Raw genomic sequence first — 14,498 nt, 5'->3', positions numbered from 1 at the left:
TTAATGCTCTTAGGAACCCACTGGATGCAGGAAAGCAGGCACTTTTTGATGATTGTTTTCAAGTGTCAGTCTAACAGATGGCTACAGTGAAATATTAACAGGGTGTAGTTATAAACCATTGTAGCCCGATGTGTCATAAAATGTGTTTGATTATTTGGAACTCTTTTCTATACTGTTCACAGCAAAATCCTCTCACAATCATATTGCAATTGTAAGTACACTAGCACTTACATATATTGGGCCAGATTCACAAAGAGATACGACGGTGTATCTACAGATACACCATCGTATCTCTGACTTACACTGGTCCTATCTATGCGCCTGATTCATAGAATCAGTTACGCATAGATAGGGCTTAGATCCGACAGTGTAACACATTGTAACACTGTCGGATCTTATTTTCAATTTAAAAATGGCGCCGGGGGCGTTCCCACTGATTTACCTTGAATGATATGTAAATCAGCGAGATACGCAAATTCACGAACGTACGCAGACCCGACGCAGTCTTCTCACGATGTTTCCGTAGCAGCTTTCCCGTCGTATACTTACCCCTGCTTTTATCAGGCGCAGCCAATGTTAAGTATAGCCGGCGTTCCCGCGTCAAATTAGAATTTTCGAATGTCGTTTGCGTACGCCGATTCACAAACACGCGCGTCGCAAGTCACGCTCACGTCGAAACCACTGACATCCTAGTGACATCAGTGGGAGCAATGCACGCCGGGAAATTCCCCGGATGGCGCATGCGCATTTAAATCGGCGCGGGAACGCACCTGATTTAAATAGTACACTCCCCCTAGCCGCGGAATTTGAATTCCGCCGGGGGATTTAGGATCCGCCGCCGCAAGTTTGGAGGTAAGTGGTTTGTGAATTAGCCACTTGCTTCTCAAACTTGTGGGAGCGGATCTTAACCACTTGCTTACTGGCCCATAGTCAAAAGACGTCCTGTATTTAAAGATGGATATCTCGAGAATGGAAGCAACTGCTGCCACAAATGAGGTATCCATCTTTAGTGTGCGCGGTCCTGTAAATGATAACGGTGGTCTCCGCAGCGGATTTGCCGCGAGATCGCCGTTATCGGTGGCGGGAGAGGGCCCCCCCCCCTCCCGCGGCTCTCCCGCGCCCTCCGCCGCTTACCGGAGCCGTCGGTAGCGGCGGAGGCGATCGGGACCGTTCAGCTGGTGACTGGGGACGAGACTGAAGGAAAAATCTCCTTCACCTGTCCCCATAGCTCTGCTGGGCAGAAGTGACGTCAAAACGTCAGTCCCGCCCAGCTTCTTAAAGAAACATTTTTTTTTTTTGTCATTTGAAAAAATGACATTTTCAAATTTTTTTTCTTGCATTTTAGTCTAAATATAAGATCTGAGGACTTTTTGACCCCAGATCTCATATTTAAGAGTACCTGTCATGCTTTTTTCTATTACAAGGGATGTTTACATTCCTTGTAATAGGAATAAAAGTGATCACATTTTTTTTTATTATTTCAGTGTAAAAAAATTATAAACAAAATAAAAATATAAGAAAACAATTTTTTTTTTTTTAAAACGCCCCGTCCCGACGAGCTCGCGCACAGAAGCGAACGCATACGCGAGTAGCGCCCGCATATGAAAACGGTGTTCAAACCACACAAGTGAGGTATCGCCACGATCGTTAGAGCGAGAGCAATAATTCTAGCCCTAGACCTACTCTGTAGCTCAAAAAATGCAACCTGTAGAATTTTTTAAACGTCGCCTATGGAGATTTTTAAGGGTAAAAGTTTGACGCCATGCCACGAGCGGGCGCAATTTTTAAGCGTGTCATGTTGGGTATCATTTTACTCGGCGTAACATTATCTTTCACAATATATAAAAAAATTGAGCAAAATTTATTGTTTTATTTTTTAATTAAAAAAATTATTTTTCCCCCAAAAAAATGCGCTTGTAAGACCGCTGCGCAAATACGTTGTGACAAAAAGTATTGCAATGACTGCCATTTTATTCCCTAGGATGTCTGCTAAAAAAAAATATATAATGTTTGGGGGTTCTGATTAATTTCTAGCAAAAAAATTGTGATTTTTACATGAAGTGCCAAAATAGGCCCGGTTGTCAAGTGGTTAAATCACGTAGATCGAGCGGATCTATAGACCTGCTGATCTACGTGAATCTGGCCCATTATTTTTAGGGTTTAAAGCAGGGGTCTCAAACTCAAATTACCTGAGGGCCACAAGACGAGTTTTCATATCCCATGGGGGGCCGCATGCAAACTTTCAAACTTCAAAAACAACAGTACTGGTGTTAGCGAGCGCATTATTAACCCCCCAGCACTGGTGTAAGCGGACGCATTATTACCCCCAGCACTGGTGTCAGTGGATGCATTATTAACCCTGACCACTACACTGCACACCGACCACTACACTGCACACTGACCACTACACTGCACACTGACCACTACACACCGACCACTACACTGCACACTACACTGACCACTACACTGCACACTACACACTGACCACTGAACACTACACACTGACTACTAAACACTACACACCCCACTGACCACTACACTGCACGATGACCACTACACTGCACGATGACCACTACACTGCACGATGACCACTACACTGCATGATGACCACTACACACCCCACTGACCACTACACTACACACTGACCACTCACCATCAGGGCACAGCACATCAGGTCACAGAGCCCAGCACATCAGGGTACAGGTCACAGCGCACATCAGGGTACAGGGCACAGCGCACATCAGGGTACAGGGCACAGCGCACATCTGGGTACAGGGGCACAGCGCATCAGGGTACACAGCCCAGCATATCAGAGCACAGCACAACAGGCCACATCAGGTACGGGGCCTGGCAAGGCACATCAGGACAAGGCACATGGCACATCAGGGCACAACACATCAGGACAGGGCACATGGCACATCAGGGTACAGGGCACAGGACACAACACATCAGGGTACAGAGCCCAGCACATCAGGGTACATGGGGCACATCAGGGTACATGGGGCACATCAGGGTACATGGGGCACAATCGGGGCACATGGGCCACATCAGGGTACATGGGGCACATCAGGGCACATGAAGCACAATCAGGGCACATCAGGGTACATGGGGCATATTAAGGCACATGAGGGCACAATCAGGGTACATGGGGCACATCAGGGCACATGGGGCACATCAGGGTACATGGGGCACATTGGGGTACATGGGGCACATTGGGGGACATCAGAGAACATGGGCCCACATCAGGGTACATGGGGCACATCAGGGCACATGGAACACAATCAGGGAACATGGGGCACATGAGGGCACAATCAGGGTACATGGGGCACATCAGGGTACATGGGGAACATGAGGGGCACACTCAGGGTACATGGGGAACATCAGGGTACATGGGGAACATGAGGGCACAATCAGGTACATGGGGCACAATGACGTCACAATCAGGGTACATGGGGCACATGGGGCACATGAGGGCACATCAGAGCACAGGGGGCACATGGGCCACATCAGGGTACATGGGGCGCATCAGGGTACATGGGGCACATCAGGGCACATGGAGCACAATCAGGCACATCAGGTACATGGGGCACATGAGGGCACAATCAGGGTACATGGGGAACATCAGGGTACATGGGGCACATCAGGGTACATGGGGGAACATGAGGACACACTCAGGGTACATGGGGCACATGATGTCACACTCAGGGTACATGGGCACATGAGGCACAATCAGGGTACATGGGGGCACATGAGGGCACATGAGTGGGTACATGGAGCACAATCAGGGGTACATGGGGCACATGAGGGCACAATCAGGGTACATGGGGCACATGAGGGCACAATCAGGGTACATGGGCACAGGTCAGCGTTACTTGTTGTGGTTTTCTTCACATGCAGAGTAAAGCAGCCGGAAGCATCTGTCATAAGTTCACTTCTCTGTCATGTCACGCTGCGACTGCTCCCCGCCCCCCGGCAGCCCCCCCCTCTCTTCTCGTCCATCCCAGGTGATTCACAAGCAAATGGGGATGGACGAGAACTTATTACAGACGCTTACTGTGCTAGCTCTGCATGTTGAAGAAATCTACTCCCCCCACTTCCGTGGCACCCCCGCCCTGCCTGCGGCCATTTATAACGAGTCCGCGGGCCGCAAATGGGCCCCCGGCCGGTACTTTGAGACCCCTGGTTTAAAGGATCACTAAAGGAAAACATTTTTTTTGCTGAAATGACTATTTACAGGGTATAGAGACATAATAGTTTTAACTGATTCCTTTAAAAACGATTAAAAATAGATAAAAATCAATCATATAATGTGCCTCTAGATGCAAAGATCGAAACTGGAAAGTAGTTTAGTCTTTGCATGTTATTTTATGCTCTGTGCTGGACAGTGCTAAAGAGAGTCATGGCTAGAAAACGAAACTAACTCTCCCATGACTTTTTTCATACGGAGCCAGACAACCAGGAAGTGTCCAGAACAGAGCAGGTTTTACAGCAACATCAGAGCAAAAACGAGCAATGAGGACATGAAACCAGGACTGCAGTAAGGTAAAGGAAGCTATTTAGCTAAAAAAAAAAATCATTAGTGACCCTTTAAGTGTTTTTTGTTAAGATGTATTACTTGTACTATTTCATTCTGTTCTAAAATGTTGACTTTATTTTGCTTAATAACAAATACAGTAGTCAGATTAACATGTATGCTCTACTACCTAAACTTCCAAAAACAGAGGCTATTCTAATTTTATTCTTTTTAACCCTGGGTGCTCTAATCACTGCATACTACCTGCCATTCTCTTATTGGTGGTGTTAGTGCCAAGATCAGGGTTCAGGAACCATTTTTATGTGAATGCCTGTCCAAAATCCTTCCTGCTTACACATTGGTCTCCTACACAACTACTTTGTGCACCCAGGTGGATTATACTGTATTTTTTTGTTTTTGTTTTTCAGGACAAAATTGGGCTTTCATTTGGTGGTAAATGGTAATGAATATTGTCTCAAAGGAAAACCTGGGCCAAAATAGTAAATATATATATTTAAATTTAGATTAAATTTAACTGTATATTTCTTGCTACTACCATAACCTACTAACAAAGAACAACCCAAAAAAACATTCTCCTGCTCCAGAAGATCGCAGAAATATCACATATGTGGATGTTAGTTGTTGTTTTTACCTGTGGTATAGCCCAGAAACAATAGTGATGTAAGAAATAATCCCCCATTATAGGTGTGCTCTACTAAAAAGTAAAAAAAAAAAAGTCCAACTCCAGAAACCTAAAAACCTGTGCCCATCAGCTGGTGCTCAATATTTTTTTTTTTGGGGGGGGGGCGGCAAACAAACCTGCCCCCTCGCACCAAAGCCAACCCTCCCTCCACAGGAGACGGACGGGAAGAGTGCAATCAGTGGGCCTTCCCTTGGGAGGCTGTTGCGCCCCTTGCTCCAGCTTGCCAAATGCTACCAATGCAGGAGGCTGATGCTGTGCCTCGCTCCCAGATTGCCAATGCTGCCGATGCAGGAGGCCAGTGCTGCTTCTCACTCCAGCTTGCCAATGCTACCGATGCAGGAGACGATGAGTGAGTGAAAAACTTGTAAAGCGCAGCACATGCGGACCCGAATCGCCTCTGGGTGCTGTTTCCATTCCATGGGAAAGGAAACCCCTTGACCTCAGAAGAGATGGGTTTTAAACTTTCCTCCTGAAGGCAAAGTGGTCCTACTCCAGTCGGATGGTAGTGGTAGCACATTCCACAGCCGAGGGTCCTTGGACTGCAAATCTTCGATCTCCCTTTGGACTTGTATCTGGCTTTGGGCATTTGGAGTAGGTTTTGATTTGTGGATCGCAGAATGCGATTTGGGTTATGGGCTTTTATTTTTTGCATAGGTATTGGGGGGGCGTTTCCCGTGAATACACTTATGCGTTAGGCAGAGTGCCTTGAAAGTGATTCTGTCTTTTACTGGCAGCCAATGAAGGGATCTCAGCGAAGGTGAGATTGATTCCCATGTTTTTTTTGCCAGTCACTAATCGAGCGTCGCCGTGTTTTGAACGACTTGCAGACGAGTGATTTGGTATTTGGGGAGTCCTAGATAGAGGGCATTTGCGTAGTCTAGTCTGGAATTGATGATTGTTCCAACCACGACTGCAATGTCCTCTTTCGGGATAAAAGGAGTGAGTCGGCGTAGTAGGCTCAGCAGATGGTGCGATCCGCTGACTACAGACCTTATTTGTGCATCATTGTCATGTAGGAGTCGAAAATGACTCCGAGGACTTTTGACTTGGTACTAGGGGTGATAGTTTTTCCCAGAATGGGGCGGGGGAGTCCAAGTTGACGCGGGGGTGACTTTTTTGGTTTGCGTGAAACAGAAGAAGTTCTGTTTTTGAACCATTGAGTTTAAGATAACTGGATGTCATCCAGTTATCTATTAGAGTAAGGGATTTCTCTAGTCCAAGAGAATGATCTTTTTTGTTGCAGATGCGGAAATACAGTTGAGTGTCGTCTGCATAGGAGTGGTAAAGTAGCTTCTGGTTCCTGATAATTTCAAAGAGGGGGCAGAGATAGATATTGAACAATACGGGTGACAAGGGCGACCCTGAGGGACTCCGCATGATACCGTACGTTTTCAGAGCTGAAAGATCCCAGTTTCACTGTTTGTGATCGGTTTTCCAAGAAGGAGGAGAACCAGGGTAAATCACCTTCCGCGACTTTGGCCACTTCAGTTAGCCTAGCTAGCAGTAGTTCCGTGGTCTACAGTGTCGAAAGCCGCGCTTAGGTCCAGCAGGATCAGGAGACCAGATTCTCCTTCATCTGCGGCCTCTAGCACGTCATCCCATATTTTGAGCAACGCCGTTTCTGTTCCGTTGTTTGGGTTCTTTGGCGTCAAGGATGTTTTTTTTAGAATAGGTTTTATGTCCCTTGTTTCAGCAAGGTGGGCACCGTGCCCTCCTTGAATGATTGATTGATGAGCTGCGTGATAGCTGGTGCCAGTATATGGGCACATTCTTTCAGCAGTTTAGTGGGAATGATGTCATTGGGTGCTGTGCTGTTACGCAGAGTCCCAATGATGTTTTTGGTGGCATTGATGGTGATGGGCTTTAGAGTGAATTTTGGTGGTTGCGGTGGATTAAGTGGGTATTTGGTTTGGGATTTGGGGAAGGGTTTGTGACGATTCCATTTAGCTGAATACTTTTGCGGATTTTTTCAATTTTTATTATGAAATAATCCGACAATTCGTTGCAAATTTCTTGTGATCAGAGTTGGGGGCCTCTTAACAAGCTGGATTCATAGTCTGCGAAACCAGCTTGAAGAGTTCGCAGGGGCGGTTTAGGGCATTTGCGATGATGTTGGAGAAGTGATTTTTTTTGGCCATAAAGATTTCTTTGTGGTATTTCTTTGTTATTGTCTTGTAAATTATGTGGTTTTATCAGAAGAGTTCCTTTTCCAAGCCGCTTCTGCTCTTCTGCGTTCTTGCTTTAGCAACGTCAGCTGGTCATTAAACCAGCTGGAGTTGTTTTTTCGATGCAAGTTTTGCATTTTGGTGCAACCAAGTCAGGTGACTGTATCAGCGCCTTGTTGATGGTGTCAAGTGTTTCTGTGGCTGTTTGTTTTTGTTGGATTGTTTTTATTTTTTTCCCTAATGTTGTTTTGAAGAGTTCCAAGTGGAGCTTCTTTTGAGATCTAGTCCAGTGAGTTTGTCACCGTTTTGTCTTTTTTTTGGGCTAGGGGTTATTGGTGATTTTGAATTTAATGGCATGGTGATCGGGTACATGGGTAGTGGCTCATTGTCGAGGACATCAATTTCCAAATCTTTGGTTTGAAAATGAGATCTAGCGTATGACCTGAGACATGAGTGGGGCCTAGATATTAGTTGTTGCAGACCTAACCCTTCCAGATGGTCTATGCAGAGGCGTCGGCTACGGGGGCGTAGCGAGGAGTTGCCCAGAGGTTGAAATCCCCAAGCATCAAAAAATTTTGATGCTTAGGGTGTGTGAGGGAGATGAATTCTGTCAATGACGTGTGGAGGTGCGTTTTTTGGCCTGGTGGTCTATAGCAGAGTAGAATATGGACCATGTCTTGGGGATGTTGTTTGCAGCTGTAGAGTGAGGGTTTTTCATAATGGAAGCGAGTTTTTGAGGACTGGTTTGGTGATCACGAGGTTGCGTCTTGTGATCACCGCCAGGCCTCCCCCTCTGTGCCCCACTCTGTTCTGCATTTGGATGCGATAATTTGCATGGCACCTGGTTCTCCCAGAATGGGTGTTGCAGTCTGCTGTAAGCCAGCTTTCTGTGATGAAGAGGCAGTCTAGATCGTGTTGGAGGATGAAATCATAGATTTCTTGACAGTGTTTTACTGCCGATCTTGTGTTGACCAAAGCGCATAATATGCGTTTGGGCTGGTGTACCTGCGTGCCGTTTTTTACTGTCGATCGTCAATAGATTCTTAACAGTTGCTCACTCTTTAGAGCTTTTTTGGTGACCGCTGGAAGTTTAGAGGCAAATGGTTTCAGTTCCCTGATGGTTTCTGCAGAGTATTTTAAATAACCCATGGTTGCAGAAATGACGCAGGGGGGAGATGATGATTGGGGGCTTTAACAGGCGCTGGGAGGACGAATGAGCAAGTGAAGCGCCACTCGTTCAGACTTCCCTCCCTGAATTGGTCCAGAGGAAGGCGAAAAACCCCAGGCGTGCTGTGCCAATCTGCAGCGACCCCCTCCAGCTTGCCAATGCTGCAGATGCAGGAGGCCAGTGCTGCTTCTCACTCCAGCTTGCCAATGCTGCCGATGCAGGAGGACGATGCTGTGCCTCGCCCCCAGCTTGCCTATGCTGGCCGATGCAGGATGCTGATGCTGCTCCTCAGGCTCCATCTGTGCCAATGCTCCCGAGTGCAGGAGGCCAGTGCTGCTTCTCACTCCAGCTTGCCAATTGCTGCCGATGCAGGAGGCCGATGCTGCTCCTTGCTCTAGCTTGCCAAGGGGCGGAACAGGTGTTGCTTCTCCTCACAGCCCAACAGTAAATGGGTCCTGAGACCCGATTGCTGAGAATCCTAAGACTCCTTCCTGATTGGCTAAGACTAGAAGCAGGAAGACATTAGCGTACTATTAGTTTGCTAGAGCAAGGAGTCAGCATCGGCCTCCGGCATCGGCAGCATTGGCAAGCTGGAGTGAGAAGCACACAGCTACATACAGCTACAAAAAAAAAAACCATTGAAATTCATCTGGCACAACCGCATGTAGATTAAAGAGACCACGTGGCATTGACGAGGGGGGGTTGCCCTCCTACTCCCTAATGTAGCGGCCTGCCACTGGTGCGCTATAATTTTTGTGTGTTTATATATCTATCCAATTCTCTGCTACCCCAGCAGATGGTGCTCCCTTCCAGTGGTGGACTTTTCCTTAGCGTCCCCATGTCAGGTTTATGATCTCTGCATTGGTCTTGATGTAAGGTGACCAGATTTTTTAAATGAAATCCGGGGACATATTTTTTCTTTACTAGTAATGGCAACAATCAGCGACTCTCTGCCCGTCGCTGCCCGCCTCACAGCCTCTCAAGTCTTACTCTTCGGCCCCCGGCTACTACTGGATGGGGAGCGGAGGAAGATCACTCCGCCAGGGAAGGCAAGGAGATAGGCAGGTGGCCAGGATTTGAGCCAAGGCAGAAGAACATGTGAGCGAAGCTAAATGGGCATGCACCCGAAACTGAAGAAATATTCCCTCCGCTCCGACCAGCACATGATCCTCAGAAAGGGGCACAGATAATGGGAAAAATTCAACCCCCCTATGCTAGTAGGCACGGCGGAGCGGGGGTGTGTAATTCTATTTTATTTATTTTAATTCTACACTGATTGTCTTTGAAATTGCCCCTGCCCCCTATTAAATCCAATCTGGGACAAAACCAGGGGACAGACTTGGGTCCGGGGACAGTGTCCTCAATCAGGGGACTGTCCCCTGAAACTGGGGATGTCTGGTCACCCTATCTTGATGACAGTAGAGGATCTTAGACTGTTCAAATATATAGAAGAGGCTGTGAGGATCAGTCTAGCAGCACCTGAGGGAGTGGAGGATCAAGTTAGTAAAACTGCTTTGTCAAATCCCCTAGACGTAAAAGAGCAATTGCAGTGTGAGTGCAGCCCAACTGCAAGGGTGAATTTTTTTTTTTTTTTGGAGTTCGGGCTTTAACTATGTGCACAATTAAAAATAGAAATATACATGGCAATAAATCATTCTGTGCCGCATTAACTGGGTTGAGGTGAAGGATACGCAGTTATTAAGCCAAGGGGGCAAGGTCTGGGGGTTTCGCTCTAAAACTGGCCCTGCCTACAAAGGTAAAAGGACAGGATGTTTACTCTTGCTTCTCTTTAGACCTTTATATACAGTGGTAGCTCAGGTAGGATATAGCTTCCTGTCCATGATTTTTACTGTGTTTCTGTGAGTGTTTTGATCATTAGTATACATAATGCACACTGAGTATCACACAATCCATGAACTGTGCTTTACGTTCCAAGTTAAAAGCAGCTCTAAGACATCTCCGCATTTACGGGATTATCATGTTTATTAATGTACATCATGGCAAAGTATAGCATAATGTTTTGGGATGTCAGGACCGTCCTCAGCTGCTGAAACTTTTCCTGAAACTTTGTGTTGTTCCCTAGTGTAGGCCTTTGCTATGCACACGGATGTGCCCAGGACTACTTTTAATATATACTGTAAATGTATATCCTGCTTAGTTATTTTACTCAGTGAACACAGCAGTGAGATCCCTATGCAATTGAAAGAACATTTTTCAGATACTAAAATGTTTTAAGCTAGGCAAGCAATAACTGAAAGTCTTCTATTAAAATAATAAAAACATTGGGCCAATCCACAAAAGGGATACGACGGCGTATCTACTGATACGCCGTCGTATCCCTGTTTCTATCTTTGGGAACTGATGCCACATAATCAGTTTCCAAAAGATAGGGAGAAGATCCGACATGTGTAAGGGACTTACACTGTCGATCTTAGGATGCAGTACCGCATCCGCCGCTGGGGGGCATTTCGAGTCGAAATGCCGCTTCGGGTATGCAAAATTAGCACTTACGGAGATCCACGAAGCTTTTAACGCTTCGTTTTTTCTCCGTAAGTATTAGTTTGCAATCGTAAAATTAGGGCTGCTTTTTACAAGGCCTAAAACTGCTTAGGCCTTGTAAAAGTAGACCCTTCTATCCCGCGTCGCCGTCTTTTTTTTTTCAATTTTTTTTTTCGCCGCAACTCGTATTTTTTTTTTTTACACCCGTCGCGATTCTCGAAACCCGGCACAACGTAAAACCGCGCTAAGCACGTCGGGAAAATTACGTCGTGAGTTTGCGCAGTACGGCCGGCGTGGGAGCGCGCCTAATTTACATGGGACTCGCCCCATTTGAATAGGAACGCCTTGCGCCAGCCGGATTTAAGTTACACAGCCGAAAATTTCTAGGTAAGTGCTTTGTGGATCGGGCACTTAGGTAGAAATTTTGCGGCAGTGTAACTTAAATAGCAATATTTAAGTTACGGCGGCTGGCTGTGGATCTGGCCCATTATTCATATGTATATATATAGATATAGATACACACCATGGCCCAGATTCACAAAGGAGATACGATGGAGTATCTCAGATACTCCGTCGTATCTCTCAGAGTATCTATGCGACTGATTCATAGAACCAGTTACGCATAGATATCCCTAAGATCCGACAGGTGTAATTGTTTTACACCGTCGGATCTTAGGATGCAGTACCGCGGCCGCCGCTGGGGGGAGTTTGCGTCGTAAACCAGCGTCGGGTATGCAAATTAGGAGTTACGGCGATCCACGACGGTTTTTCGCGTTCGCTACGTCGCCGCTAGTCTAGTTTCCCGTCGCAGAGTTAGTCGTCGTTTTTGGTGTCTTAACTTTACACAGCACACGTATGTGCTGTATAAAGTATGGCCGTCGTTCCTGCGTCGAAATTTTAAAATTCACGTCGTTTGCGCAAGACGTCCGGGAATACGAAAATACGCTACGCACGTCGCCGTTCAAAAAAATTACGTCACTTTGCGCAAAGCATGGCGGGTAATTCAAAAGGGAGCATGCGCAGTAGGTCCGGCGCGGGAGCGTGCCTAATTGAAATGGCACACGCCCCTTTGAATTACGCGGGCTTACGCCGGAGGCCGTCGGTGTAGGTTTTCATTGCAAGTGCTTTGTGAATCAGGCACTTGCGATGAAAACTTGCAGCGGTGTAACGTATCTACGATACGTTACGCCGCCGCAGTTCTACGTGAATCTGGCCCCATATTACCAAAAGTATTGGAATGCCTGCCTTTATACGCACATGAACTTTAATGGCATCCCAGTCTTTGTTCGTAGGGTTTAATATTGAGTTAGCCTGCCCTTTGCAGCTATAACAGCTTCAACACTTTTCGGAAGGCTGTCCACAAGGTTTAGACATATGTCTATGGGATTGTTTGACCATTCTTCTAGAAGCGCATTTGTGTGGTCAGGCACTGATGTTGAGACGAGAAGGCCTGGCTTGTAGTTAGGGATGGGCCGAACACCCCCCTGTTCGGTTCGCACCAGAACCTGTGAACACACCAAATGTTCGTGTGAACTTTAGAACTCTGTTAAAGTCTATGGGACTTGAACATTTGAAATGCAAATTTTAAAGGCTAATATGCAAGTTATTGTCCTGGGGCAGGTTTGGGGACCTGCCCCAGGGGACATGTATCAATGTAAAAAAAAGTTTTAAAAATGGACGTTTTTTCGGGTGCAGTGAATTTAATAATGCTTAAAGTGAAACAATAAAAGTGAAATATTCCTTTAAATTTCGTACCTGGGGGGGTGTAAAGAAGGCATGTGAAATAGCACATTTTTCCTGTACTTAGAACTGTCACTGCACAAAGTGTCATTTCTGAAAGAAAAAAGTAATTTAAAACCAGACTCGCGGCTTTAATGAATTGTCGGCTCCCAGCAATTCAGAGAGAATTCATTCATAAAAAAAAAGCGTGGGGGTCCCCCCAAATTCAATTACCAGGCCCTTCAGGTCTGGTATGGATATTAACCCTTTAACGCCCGCCGCACGACTATATACGTCCGCAAAATGGCACGGACAGGCAGATGGGCGTATATATACGTCCCTGCCTTCTAGCGGGTGGGGGGTCCGATCGAGACCCCCCCGCTGCGTGCAGAGGGCGGATTCCCTTGGGGAGCGATCCGGGAATAGCCGCTCCGTCGCGATCGCTCCCCGAAGCTGAAGAACGGGGAGAGCCGCATGTAAACACGGCTTCCCCGTGCTTCACTGTGGCGGCGTATCGATCGAGTGATCCCTTATATAAGGAGACTCGATCGATGACGTCAGTCCTACAGCCACACCCCCCTACAGTTGTAAACACACACAAAGTGAACACTAACTCCTACAGCGCCCCCTGTGGTTAACTCCCAAACTGCAACTGTCATTTTCCCAATAAACAATGCAATTTAAATGCATTTTTTGCTGTGAAAATGACAATGGTCCCAAAAATGTGTCAAAATTGTCCGAAGTGTCCACCATAATGTCGCAGTCATGAAAAAAATCGCTGATCGCCACCATTAGTAGTAAAAAAAAAAATAATAATAAAAATGCAATAAAACTATCCCCTATTTTGTAAACGCTATAAATTTTGTGCAAACCAATCGATAAACGCTTATTGTGATTTTTTTTACCAAAAATAGGTAGAAGAATACGTATCGGCCTAAACTGAGGAATTTTTTTTTATATATATGTTTTTGGGGGATATTTATTATAGCAAAAAGTAAAAATATTGCTTTTTTTTTTAAATTGTCGCTCTATTTTTGTTTATAGCGCAAAAAATAAAAACCTCACAGGTGATCAAATACCACCAAAAGAAAGCTCTATTTGTGGGGAAAAAAAGACGCCAATTTTGTTTGGGAGCCACGCCGCACGACCGCGCAATTGTCTGTTAAAGCAACACAGTGCCGAATCGCAAAACCTGGCCTGGGCATTTAGCTGCAAAATGGTCCGGCTTAAGTGGTTAAGGGGAACCCCGCCGTCAATTAAAAAAAATGACGTGGGGTTCCCCCAAGTATCCATTCCAGACCCTTCAGGTCTGGTGTGGATTTTAAGGGGAACTCCACCCCAATTTTTTTTAAAAATAGTGTGGAGTTCCCCCAAAAATCCACACCAGACCCCTTATCTGAGCACGTTAACCTGGCCGGCCGCCGCAGAAAAGAGGGGGGGACAGAGTGCGGCCCCCCCCTCTCCTGAACCGTACCAGGCCACATGCCCTCAACATGGGGAGGATGATGGGGACAAGGGCCTCATCCCCACAACCCTGCGGGCGGGGGGGATTATCAGAATCTGGAAGACCCCTTTAACAAAGGCGACCCCCAGATCCTGGCCCCCTCCCTATGTGAATTGGTAATGGGGTACATTGTACCCTTACCATTTCACGAAGGAAGTGTAAATAGTTGTAAAAAACACACACACCGTAGAAAAAAGTCCTTTATTAATAAAAAAAATTATAATAAT

Source organism: Rana temporaria, chromosome 2 (genome assembly GCF_905171775.1).
Source record: "Rana temporaria chromosome 2, aRanTem1.1, whole genome shotgun sequence".
In the NCBI taxonomy this organism is placed as follows: domain Eukaryota; kingdom Metazoa; phylum Chordata; class Amphibia; order Anura; family Ranidae; genus Rana; species Rana temporaria.
Note: the sequence above shows the minus strand (reverse complement) of the source record.